Source organism: Bubalus bubalis, chromosome 4 (genome assembly GCF_019923935.1).
Source record: "Bubalus bubalis isolate 160015118507 breed Murrah chromosome 4, NDDB_SH_1, whole genome shotgun sequence".
In the NCBI taxonomy this organism is placed as follows: Eukaryota; Metazoa; Chordata; class Mammalia; order Artiodactyla; family Bovidae; genus Bubalus; species Bubalus bubalis.
The window spans coordinates 354071-366670 of NC_059160.1; the positions used below are offsets into that span (position 1 = coordinate 354071).

Sequence of the window (12600 nt, forward strand, 5' to 3'; positions counted from 1 at the left end):
TTGAAAACTTCCTGCTCTTTAAATGATACCATTAAGAAAATACAGATAAATCACAGAAAGGGAGAAAGTATTTGCTCTCTATATCTGATAAAGCATTCTTTTTTAAAAATATAGTTTTATTTGTTTTCATTTTTGGCTGTGCTGGGTCTTCACTGCTACGCAGCTTTTCTCTACTTGTGGAGAGCAGGGGTGTGCAGGCTTCCCACCACGGGGGCCCCGCTCGTTGCAGAGCAGGGGCTCTAGGGCACTGGGCTCAGCGCTGCGGGTCCAGGGCTCTGCAGTCTGGCGCATCCGCTGCGGTGCACGGGCTGAGTTACTCCGCAGCAGTGGGCTCTTCCCAGATAAGGGATAGAACCCATGTCTCCCGGAGTAGCAAGCAAATTCTATATCACTGAGCCACAAGTCTCTAACAAAGCATTCCTAACGAGTTAACATGAAGAACTTTTATAAAGCAATAATATAAAAAAATACTCAACTAAAAACATGGACAGGGACTTCCCTGGTGGTCCAGTGGTTAAGACTCTGTGCTCACAACGCAGGGGGCCTGGGTTTGATCCCTGAACAGGGAGCTAGATCCCACATACTGCAACTAAGGGTTCACACGCTGCAACTAAGACTAATAAAAATATTTTTTTTAAAAATGGACAGAAGATCTGAACACTTTGCAAAAAAAGATATAAAAATAGCCAATAAGCACATGGAAAACTATCACCGTTGCTATCAGGAAACGCACGCTAAGGGGCACCACTCCAACAGCTGAGATTAAAATGCTGTCAACAGCGCGGTCCATGCGGATGCGGGGCAGAAACCCCCACACTGTGAGCACGACTGTAAAATGGCATGACCACCCTGCAGAACTCTTTGCCAGTTTCTTATAAAGTTAAGCATACACTTACCATGTGACCCAGCAATTCCAATCCCAGGTATTAACTTTAGAGAAATGCAATCATAAATCCAAACAAAGACGCCTTGTAAACGAAGGTTCACAAATGCCTTATTCATAATAGCCAAACACTGGAAGCAGCCCAAATACCCACCGACAGATGAGAGATAAGTGATGCCATTCCTACAACGGAAGACTACTCAGCAGAGAGGAGCAAGCACCTCTGTGAGAACAGATGAAGCTAAAAACCCTGGTGAGTAAAGAAGCTGGACACGAAAAAGCAAAGCTAAATCATTCCATTTATATGCAACTTTAAGCACAGCAAACTGAACCCATGGTGCCAAGGAGACGAGTGGCTGCTCAGGGTCACAGGCTACAGGCGAGAGCGACAAGACGGAGCTGTGGGGGCGATGTCAAAACACTCTGCATCTTGACCGTGGCAGTGTATTTATTAAAATTCACAGAACTACAAACATAAAATGGGTCCACTTACTGTATGTAAATTATACCTCATATAATATTTTTATCATTCTTTTTTTTTTTGGCTGCACAGCACGGCACGCAGAATCTTAGTTTCCTGACCAAGGATCAAACCAGCGTCCCCTACAGTAGAAATATGGAGTCCTAACCAATGGAGCACCAAGGAAATCCCTCAATATTATGTTTTTGTAATATTATTACATAATGGTTTTGTAATATTCTTTTTTTTGGTATTATTCTTAACAGTGGTTAAGAACCTCTTACACTATTGGTGGGAATGCAAACTAGTACAGCCACTAAGGAGAACAGTGTGGAGATGCCTTAAAAATCTGGAAACAGAACTGCCATATGACCCAGCAATCCCACTGCTGGGCATACACACCGAGGAAACCAGAATTGAAAGAGACACGTGTACCCCAATGTTCATCCCAGCACTGTTTATAATAGCCAGGACATGGAAGCCACCTAGATGTCCATCAGCAGATGAATGGATAACAGAGCTGTGGTACACATACACCATGGAGTATTACTCAGCCATTAAAAAGAATGCATTTGAATCAGTTCTAATGAGGTGGATGAAACTGGAGCCTATTATACAGAGTGAAGTAAGCCAGAAAGAAAAACACCAATACAGTATACTGATGCATATATATGGAATTTAGAAAGATGGTAACGACAACCCTGGATGCGAGACAGCAAAAGCGACACTGATGTATAGAACAGTCTTTTGGACTCTGTGGGAGAGGGAGAGGGTGGGAAGATTTGGGAGAATGGCATTGGAACATGTATAATACCATATGTGAAATGAATCGCCAGTCCAGGTTCCATGCATGATACAGGAAGCTTAGGGCTGGTGCACTGGGATGACCCAGAGGGATGGGATGGGATGGGGAGGGAGGTGGGAGGGGGGTTCAGGATGGGGAACACGTGTACACCCGTGGCGGATTCTTGTCAATGTATGGCAAAACCAATACAATATTGTAAAGTAATTAGCCTCCAATTAAAATAAATACATTTATATTAAAAAAAGGGGGGGGGAGACCCTGCCTGACAATATAGAAGATACAGGTTCAATCCCTGATCTGGGAAGATCCCACATGTTGCGGGGCAACTAAGCCAGTGCACAACTACTGAGCCCACGTGCCGCGTGAAGGAAGCCCCGCACCCGGAGCCCAGTCACGGCACGAGAAGCCACCGTGAGCACGGAGCACCGCAAGCAGAGAGCCGCCCCCGCTCGCACCGCCCAGAGAAAGGCCGGGCGCAGCCACGAGCAGACACAGCACTGCACGCAACAGTCACAGAGGTCAAGAAACCGTTAAAAAAAAGACTTAAGGCTAAATGCTGCTGCTAAGTCGCTTCAGTCATGTCTGACTCTGTGCGACCCCAGAGATGGTAGCCCACCAGGCTCCCCCGTCCCTGGGATTCTCCAGGCAAAGAACACTGGAGTAGGTTGCCATTTCCTTCTCCAGTGCATGAAAGTGAAAAGTGAAAGTGAAGTCGCTCAGTCGTGTCGGACCCTCAGCGACCCCATGGACTGCAGCCTACCAGGCTCCTCCGTCCATGGGATTTTCCAGGCAAGAGTACTGGAGTGGGGTGCCATTGCCTTCTCCGGTAAGGCTAAATAGTTACTGACAAAACAGCTATAAAGCTAAGTGCAAGATTTAGAAAGGATTCATAAATTGGAGAGGCTTACTATAAAATAATCTGCAATTTACAAAAACATCTACAGGATTTCAGTAACAACAACAGAAAACAGACTCCCTCAGGGCCCCTCCGCCTCTCTGTCTGCAGCCTGACCTCAGCCTCACCCGTATCCACCGGTCTTCTTCATGGAGACAGCAAACCACCACCCACCACTCCCTCCCAGAATCACTACAAGACTGCTACTAAAACAAGCTCTGCATTATCCAGTAACATGATAAGGAATCCTAACATATCCTTTTTCCAAAAACTTGTTTATGCACTCTGGGCTGTGCCGGGTCTTGCCTCCTGCACAGGCTCTTCTCCACCTGCAGTGAGCAGGGGCTGCCCCTCAGCGCGCCGTGCGGGCTCCCCACTGTGGTGGCTCCTCTCACTGCGGTGCACAGGCTCCCGGGCACGAGGGCTTCACACAATCTTAGCTGTTCCAAGGCCCATGGGATCTTCCCAGAGCAGGGATCAAAACTGTGTCTTCTGCATTGGCAGGCAGATTCTTTACCACTGAGCCACCAGGGAAGCCCTAGAATCCTAATATATCCTTCAATCACTACTCACATTTTTAAGTACAATAGAGCAGAGGTCAGAATTTTGGGGCATGTCAATCAGGAGAGGACATGCCTCTCCTGATTAGGACAGTTGTCCTACTGAAGGAAAGCAAAGATCCTATAAAGCTTGAAAAGTCAAACACCCATGAAAAAGGGTCTTAAGTTCAAGGTCACACACAAACACACAAAATAGAACGTGTAACTTTTAATCAGGAGTAAAACAAAAATAATCTATCCGACGGAAAATAGAAAAGGAGATATAAAAACAGGGAAGTACTAGTAAAGGAAAATGTGAAACAAAATGGTAGAAATTAATACTAACATACAGCACTGTAAATCAACTATACTTCAATAAAAATGAATTTTAAAAAAGAAATTAATCCTAATGATAATTTTAATAGTTGTATAATATATGGAATAAACTAATCAATGCAAAAGAATTTTCTCAGATTTAATTTCTAAAAAACAATCTCCAACAAAAGACACACACTTTAGGGGACTTCCCTGGTGGTCCAGTGGTTAAGAGATCTGCCTGCAAATTCAGGCGACACAGGTTCGATCCCTGGTCCAAGATCCCACATGCCACAAGGCAACTAAGCCTATGTACCACAGTTTCTGAGCCTGTGCTCCACAACGAGAAGAGCCCTGCAACAAGAAAACTGCCAGCCCAACTAGAGAGGAGTCTCTCCTGATCACAAATAGAGAAAGCCCATGAGCAGCAACGAAGACCCAATGCAGCCAAAAATAAATAAATTAAAAAAACAATTTTTTAAAGAAAAGCTCACCTTTGCTCATCTCACCTATTACATATAAACCAGCACTGTGACTAGAAATAAAACTAAATTACTCTCAAAGTCATTCACTTAAACTGACCATTAGCTCACTGGCCCACACCGCTACAGTTCTAGGTCATTCAACCAAAAATCTGTGTACTAACGTTCCTGAGCTTCGGTGACTAGCCACGCACTGTAAGAAACGGGTGATCTCAGCAGCGGCATCCCTGGAGAGTTCACAGCGATAGCCCCAGTTTAGGCGAGCGCATCTCATGGCCAAGGAACTGGTATAAAGCGGCTCTAGAACTGTCACTCGGGTAGCGGCTGCACACGTCTTTTCCAAACACTTCTTGTATCCCAACAACTCTGTGCTACCCTCCAAAGAGATGCTAGCTTCCTCTTACTGCACCCTCGCCTACCAGAAGGCTAACTTTCCTTCCCAAGATGACCCAGAGGCCCGCCACTGACAGCTTGTCTTTAGAACAAGGCACTGGCTCACGACTGCGGCTCAGATCATGAGCTCCTTATAGTAAAATTCAGACTTAAAACTGAAGAAAGTAGGGAACACCACTAGGCCATTCAGGTATGAACTAAGTCAAATTCCTTAGGATTATACAGTGGAAGTAACAAATGGATTCAAGGGATAAGATCTGATCAACGGAGTGCCTGAAGAACTACGTAGAGGTTCGTAACACAGTACAGGAGGCGGTGAACAAAACCATCCCCAAGAAAAAGAAACGCAACAAGGCCACGTGGCTGTCTGAGGAGGCCTTACCAACAGCTGAGGAAAGAAGAGAAGCGAAAGGCAAGGGAGAAAAAGAAAGACATGCCATCTGAACACAGAATTCCAATAGCAAAGAGAAAGAAGAAAGCCTCCTTTCCCCTGATGGCTCACACAGTAAAATATATGCCTGAAATGCAGGAGACCTGGGTTTGATGCCTGGGTCAGGAAGATCCCCTGGAGAAGGTGGCTACCCACTCCAGGGGAGAACCCCATGGACAGAGGAACCTAGTGGGCTACAGTTCATGGGGGTGCAAAGAGCTGGACATGACTGAGAGACTAACACTTTGACTTTGACTTTCAGCGAACAATGCAAAGAAACAGAGAAAAACAACAGAATGCGAAAGACTAGAGAGCTTTTCAAGGGAATTAGAGATACCAAGGGAACGCTTCACGTAAAAATGGGCACAATAAAGGACAGAAATGATATGGACCTAACAGAAGCAGAAGATACTAAGCAGAGGTGGAAAAAACACACAAAAGAACTCTACCAAAAAGATCTTGGTGACCTGGACGACCAGGATGGTGTGATCACTCACCTAGAGCCAGACATTCTGGAGTGTGAAGTCAAGTGGGCCTTCGGAAGCATCACTACCAACCAAACTACTGGAGGTGACAAAGTCCCAGCTGAGCTCTTTCAAACCCTAAAAGATGATGCTGTGAAAGTGCTGCACTCAATACGCCAGCAAATTTGGAAAAGTCAGTAGTGGCCACAGGGCTGGAAAAGGTCAGCTTTCATTCCAATCCCAAAGAAGGGCAACGCCAAAGAATGCTCAAACTACCACACAACTGCACTCATTTCATATGCTAGCAAAGTAATTCCCAATATCCTTCCAGCTAGGCTTCAACAGTACAGGAACTGAGAACTTTCAGAAGTACAAGCTGAATTCAGAAAAGGCAGAGGAACCAGAGATCAAATTTCCAACATCTGCTGGATCACAGAAAAAGCGAAAGAATTCCAGAAAAACATCTACTTCTGCTTCACTGACTATACTAAAGCCTTTGACTATGTTGATCACCACCAACTATGGAAAATTCTTAAAAACACGGGAATACCAGACCACCTTACCTGCCTCCTGAGAAACCCATAGAAGCAAAGAAACCAAGAAGCAAAACTTAGAACCGGACATGAAACACTGGACTGGTTCAAAATTTGAAAGGAGTACATCAAGGCTGTATACTGTCACCCTGCTTATTTAATTTATATGCAGAATACATCATGCAAAATGCCGGGCTGGATGAAGCATACATAAGCTGGAATCAAGACTGCTGGGAGAAATATCAATAACTTCAGGTATGTAGATGACACCACCCTTATGGCAGAAAGTGAAGGGGAACTGAAGAGCCTCTTGATGAAAATTAAAGAGGAGGGTGAAAAAGCTGGCTTAAAACTCAACATTCAAAAGACTACGATCATGACATCCAGTCCCGTCACTTCGTGGCAAATAGATAGGGAAAAAAATGGAAACAGTGACAGACTTTATTTTCTTGAGCTCCAAAATCACTGCAGATGGTGATTGCAGCCATGAAATTAAAAGTTATTCTTGCACCCTGGAAGAAAAGCTATGACAAACCTAGACAGCATATTAAAAAGCAGAAACATTACTTTGCCAACAAAGGTCTGTATAGTCAAAGCTATGGTTTTTCCAGTGGCCATGTATGGATGTGAGAGCTGGACTATAAAGAAAGTGGGGCACCAAAGAATTGATGCTTTTGAACTGGTGCTGGAGAAGATTCCAGAGTCCCCTTGGACAGCAAGATCAAACCAGTCAATCCTAAAGGGTATCAACCCTGAATATTAATTGGAAGGACTAATGCTGAAGCTCCAATCCTTTGGCCACCTGATGGGAAGAGCTGACTCACTGGAAAAAACCCTGACGCTGGGAAAGACAGGACAGGAGGATAAAGGGTGACAGAGGATGGGACGGTTGGATGGCGTCACCAACTCGATGGACACGAGTGTGAGCAAACAGGAAGATAGTGAAGGACAAGAAAGCCTGGAATGTTGCCGTTCATGGAGTCGCAAGGAGTTGGATGTGACTGAGCGACTGAACAACTGGCCCGTGAAGTGGCGTGGTGACTCGAGATATCTCTGGTTATACCTGAGCTCCAACATACTACAAGCATTCCTGTCACATCCTGACAACGCCCTCCAGTCTCTCTGGAATGCCAAGCAAAGTATTACCATTACCCTCCAGACTCCTATCCAACAGCCAGTGAAGAAACTTCAAGTGCTGCTGCTTGTTTGACTTTTTCTGGTTAGTAGAACCATCAGACAGAAGGCAGCTTCCAAAGAGAAACGCTGCCCATACAACCACGCAGTTCCATGAACAGAGCCCTTCAGAAACGGACATTCTGTGGTCGAGACTGTTGCTAAGAGAAAAGGAGCCTCCGACCACAGGTCAGTCCAGCGCTGGCTCTGCTGGGGGACCTGGCCTCCTGTGTGTCGTGTCCTCACCTGAAAACTCGGACAAGGAGCACCGCCAAGGAGGGCTGCTGTGAGGGTGACTCGAGCTGCCCTCTGGGTGAGGAGCCCGGAACAGGACTGGCACGGCCTCTCCTCAGACGTACTGATGGCAGAGAGGAGGAAACAGAGACACGGCCACCGTGCTGCCGAGGCTGGGCGCAGCAGCGGCCGGGGGAGGCACAGCTTGCCCAAGGGAGCGGACCAGAGCCTCTCCCGGAGCCAGCTTCAGTGGCATCACGGTGCAGCTGAAGGTGGGCATGAGGGAAGTTCTGCACTGCGCAGTCAACAGATGCTGTAAGCGAGGAGGGTTCTGAGCCTCCCTGAGAGTCAGTAGTTAAACATTTATCAACACACCACTGAAACCTCACTGGTCTGGAAAAAAATGACAAGGCAAGTCCATGGAGAGCAGTGAATACCTGCACGATCAATCAATCCACAAACAAGATCATGTTTATACTGGACATAGTCCACCGGGGGCGGCAGGAGGGAGACCCAGGGAAAGGGAGTGGCTGGCAGGAACAGATGAGTAAAAATCTAACATCAGAAGTGAAAAGAAGAAATAACCACAAACACAAAGGCAAGTTCAAATGATTGCCGGAGAATAGTTTACCTAAGACCATGCTGAACCATCTGGACTCTGCAAACCCACAGTCGAGCCCTGTCAGATGCAGAACTGGCCAGAACCTGCCTCCAGAAGAGGGTGGACATGAGTCTGAGCAAACTCCGGGAGACAGTGAAGGACAGGGAAGCCCGGTGTGCTGCAGCCCGTGGTGTCGAAGAGTCGGACATGACTTAGAGACTGAAGAACAAGTCTCTTTCGACTTCTGAAGAGATGGCTTAATTTTTTTTTTAAGTTTTATTTATTTACTTAGCTGGCTGCAATGGGTCTTAGTTGTGGCACTCGGAATCTTGGCTGCATCGTGAGGGATCTTGCATCACAGCGTGCGGACTCTCAGTGCAGTGAGCAGACTCTCAACGCAGTGCGCGGGTTTAGTGGCTCCACAGCATGTGGAATCTTTGTTCCCGGACCAGGGATTGAACATCTGTCCCCTTTATTGCATAGTGGATTCTTGCCCACTGGACAAGCAGGGAAGTCCTCTTGGCTTGATTAAGCACTGAAGCACACACAAGAAGTTGTAAATACCGTAATTCATCCAAGATCTGACTGGATTGCAGTGGGAGGGCTTTCAGGAGCTTCTGCTCCTGTGGAGGCACGAGTCCTTCCCTCCCTTTCCGGCGCCTGTATGGACTGTGCTCTGACGCTGACCGTGCTCACGCCTAAGCCCGCGCCACCTGCTCCGCACGAGTGACACAGAGCACTCGCCACGCAACACACACACGACTTGGCTGTTTTATTTGGGTTACACTTTGGCTTAGAGAGGCCACGTCACTTTTCCACAACATAGCACCTCAAAACCAGAAACACAAGGGTCAAAGAAACCCCAAAAGTCAGGAGACCATATACACAGCTTCAAAACTAAAATTTTTGTTGTCATCCATCCTTGAATGTCTCCTCATACCGCGTATTTGTATACACCACACAATTAACGAGAATCAAAAACAATTCTTACCTTCTATGGAAACTCCTTCTTTAAATTTTATATTTAGGCAAAATATAAAAACATTTGGGATTTTTTCTTGGAGTATATGCAACTTTAAGAAAAAATTTTTCATTCAGTAGATGTATAATCTCTTCACCTGAAAAATAAGAGAGGAAAAAAAACTTAAGTTCTACATCTTTAAAGTCAACTCACCAAAATGATACAGAAAAGGAAAACAAAAGTCATTACCTTAACTGAGAATCAGATAATCAGAACAATTCATGACCAAGGATCTAAAAACTCCCCTGTCCTTGCCTGCTCTGCAGGGACTGGTGCCCGCGCCACACGCCCACCCTCCAGCTGGTCAGCCAGCTCAGTGGCCGGGGCGCAGCCATGAGCAGGGTCTCCGTGTCCACTGGCAGGCCTACACTACCAACACCAACACACACATCCGGACAAGATGACAAGACCACGTCCCTCACGGCTTCCAGAAAAAAGTGTTCCAGAGTGTTCCAGGTGGGATTGCTAGACAGCATCTGCAAGCAACGTGACTAGCAATCCTCGGAGAAAATCCTGACTTCAAGGCGTGCAGCAAAAACGGACCAAGAGAGCCCTGGGCTGTTCACTCTGCACGAAAGTCATGATTTTACCACTTGAAAATCATACTTACGCAATAAGGAGGGATGACCATTCTAGAATATAAGAGCCTTAAGAGACTGATTCATCAAATACAATATTTAAATCTTGTTTGGGTCCAATTAAAATGAATCAACTTGAAGAGTGTATTTTTGATGCTATTGGGGAAATCTAAATACAGACTGGTATTAGCACTAAGGAATTAATGTACATCTCTTAGTTGTAAAAATAACATGGTCACTTGTTTTTAAAAATAAAAACCTCCCTTATCTGGCAGAAAAAATGAAGTATTCATGAGTGAAATGATATTATTTTTTGGATTTACTTTTAAAACACTTTACCAAAACACAAGAGCCAAACAAATTTTAAAGGTGTCAGAGAGAAGAACACCACCAACAAAAAAAAAACTGGCAAAGTGCTGATCACCGATTAAGCTGGGAAATGAGCACAAGGGTATTCAGTGTTTTCTGGTGTATTTTTAAATTTCATATAAAAAGAAAAAAAAAGTACTTGGAGTTGTGCTAGTAAACCAGCAGTAAGTCAATGTCATATCCTAAGACAGGAAACTAGTTTTTAAAACTGAGAAACAGAACAAAGGACCCTTCCTTTAAAATTGAGTCAGGAGGTCCAAAGGGGAGCCCTCACCCAGCACTACCGATCACAGACTCCCATGGAGGAAGGCTTCCCATTTGCCCAGCAACTCAGTCAGTAACAAACCGTCAGCACCCTGAACTCTCATTTCCTCCAAGGGACTTTTGTTCAAGAGTACCTCCCAACTTCCTCCTTTTTCTCTACATAGAAACCTTCATCTTCTTTGTTTGGGAGACTTGCCTATGGCTTTTGTTATTGCTTGGTTGTCCTGAACTGCTTTTCTCCAACTCCCACCCAATTCAAAATTGGCTTTTCAGCACTTCACAGTTTCAAAACAAAGAACTATCTCTATAAAGGCCCTCAGACCTGTTTATTCTGCCTCTGAACAGGGTGCTTTTATAACACTGCAACTTCTTGACACATTCTCCTCAGTGTGAGCTGGAGGAAGCCCAACAACTGGGACATGGGGGTGCAGCCGGGACATAGGGGGGTGCGGCCGGGATGTGGGGGGCTGCAGCCAGGGAATGGGGGGTGCAGCTGGGACATGGTGGGGGGTGCAGCCGGGACATGGTGGGGGGTGCAGCCGGGACATGGGGGGTGCAGCCGGGGAACAGGGGGTGCAGCCGGGGAACGGGGGGTGCAGCCGGGGAATGGGTGCAGCTGGGACATGGGGGTGCCGCCGGGACATGGTAGGGGGTGCCGCCGGGACATGAGGGGTGCAGCCGGGAAACAGGGGTGCATCCGGGGAATGGGGCGTGCAGCCGGGACGTGGGGGGTGCAGCCAGGACATGGGAGGTACAGCCAGGGAACGGGGGGTGCAGCCAGGACGTGGGGGTGCCACTGAGACATGGTGGGGGGTGCAGCCGGGGCATAAGGAGTGCAGCCAGGGAACGGGGGGGTGCAGCCGGGGAACGGGGGGTGCAGCCGGGACATGGGGGTGCCTCCAGGACATGGTGGGGGTGCAGCCGGGGTGTGAGGGATGCAGCCGGGGAATGGGGGATGCAGCCAGGACATGGCAGGAGGTGCAGCTGGGGAACGGGGTGGGGGGCCATGCAGCTGGGGCACAGGGGGTGCAGCCAGGGAACGGGGTGGGGGAGAGGGTGTGCAGCCGAGGAACGGGAGATGAGGCTCCTCAGCAGGCAGGGACCCTGAGCACGCACCCCATGCTCACACTGCCTGGCAGCGCCACCCTCTCCCATGCCCTCCCTCCCAAGGCAGGCACCCTGTCCTCCTGCTCAGACCACAGCAGGCTCTCAGATCTCATTGGCAGCCTGATTTTCCTGTGACCCCTTTCTCCCAAGCCCTACCCCACCTCCTTCCTTAAACACACGTATTCCCTGAGGTCCACACAGGCACCCCAAACTGGAAGGGGGCAGCACTCTCACAGGCCCCAGCACTCCCTTCTGTGCCTCCTGATGCCTTCACTCAAGGATCTGTTTTTGATATTTTTGCTTCTAGCCGAGATGAAACAACAAGGACCAGATTCACAAATGAAACGGCTCTCAGGACACTGGCTATCTGGCAGGGAAAACAGTGATCCTCAAGGAGGGAACAAGAGGAGCCCATTAACTGCCAAGCTTCCTGCCTGACAAGAGTTCTGGGTCACAGCAGAGGAACCAGGTGGGTCCAGCAGTCCCCGAGGGGAAGAAAGAGCGCTGGGAGTCCAGGGGGCAAGGCGCGAGCGTTGCCAAGCAGAGCACAGGATGAGACAGAGGCGCAGAGAGCGGAGGATGTGCCTGCTCTGGCCAGGTACTGCTCAGCCCAAGCAGCCAAGCCAAGGGTTAGAAGAACGATCCTCCAAGTTCACACGGGTCAAGGAGAGGTACTCCTCCTCCCAGTCACAGTGGCTATTTCCCTAACTTCAAGACACTGCACAAAGTATTCAGAAGACTTCTGCTTCACTGGTGGGGCAACATGAGACCTGGACTCAACACGACTGTGGTCCCACCTGACAAAGCCTAAAAGCCAGACCCACAGAATCTAGCTTAGTTGGTAAAGAATCCGCCTGCAATGCAGGAGACCCCGGTTCGATTCCTGGGTTGGGAAGATCTGCTGGTGAAGGGAACAGCTACCCACTCAAGTATTCTGGCCTGGAGAATTCCATGGACAGAGGAGCCTGGCACGTTACCGTCCATGGGGTTGCAAAGAGTCGGACACAACTGAGTGACTTTCACTTCACTTCACAGAATTAAACTCTTTCCAAGT

The 12600-nt window shown here is 47.7% G+C and overlaps 1 protein-coding gene across 12 annotated transcripts in view; it reads right to left on the bottom strand.

The window, feature by feature from the left end:
* The window catches only part of PPP6R2 (protein phosphatase 6 regulatory subunit 2), a 60857-nt gene that overhangs the window by 35750 nt on the left and 12507 nt on the right, over positions 1-12600 (bottom strand). For all 12 annotated transcript variants that reach the window (XM_044940707.2, XM_044940703.2, XM_044940704.2 and 9 more), the window contains one exon: positions 9199-9325. The gene's annotated coding sequence lies outside the window, so the exon portion shown is untranslated. The remainder of the gene's footprint in view (positions 1-9198; positions 9326-12600) is intronic.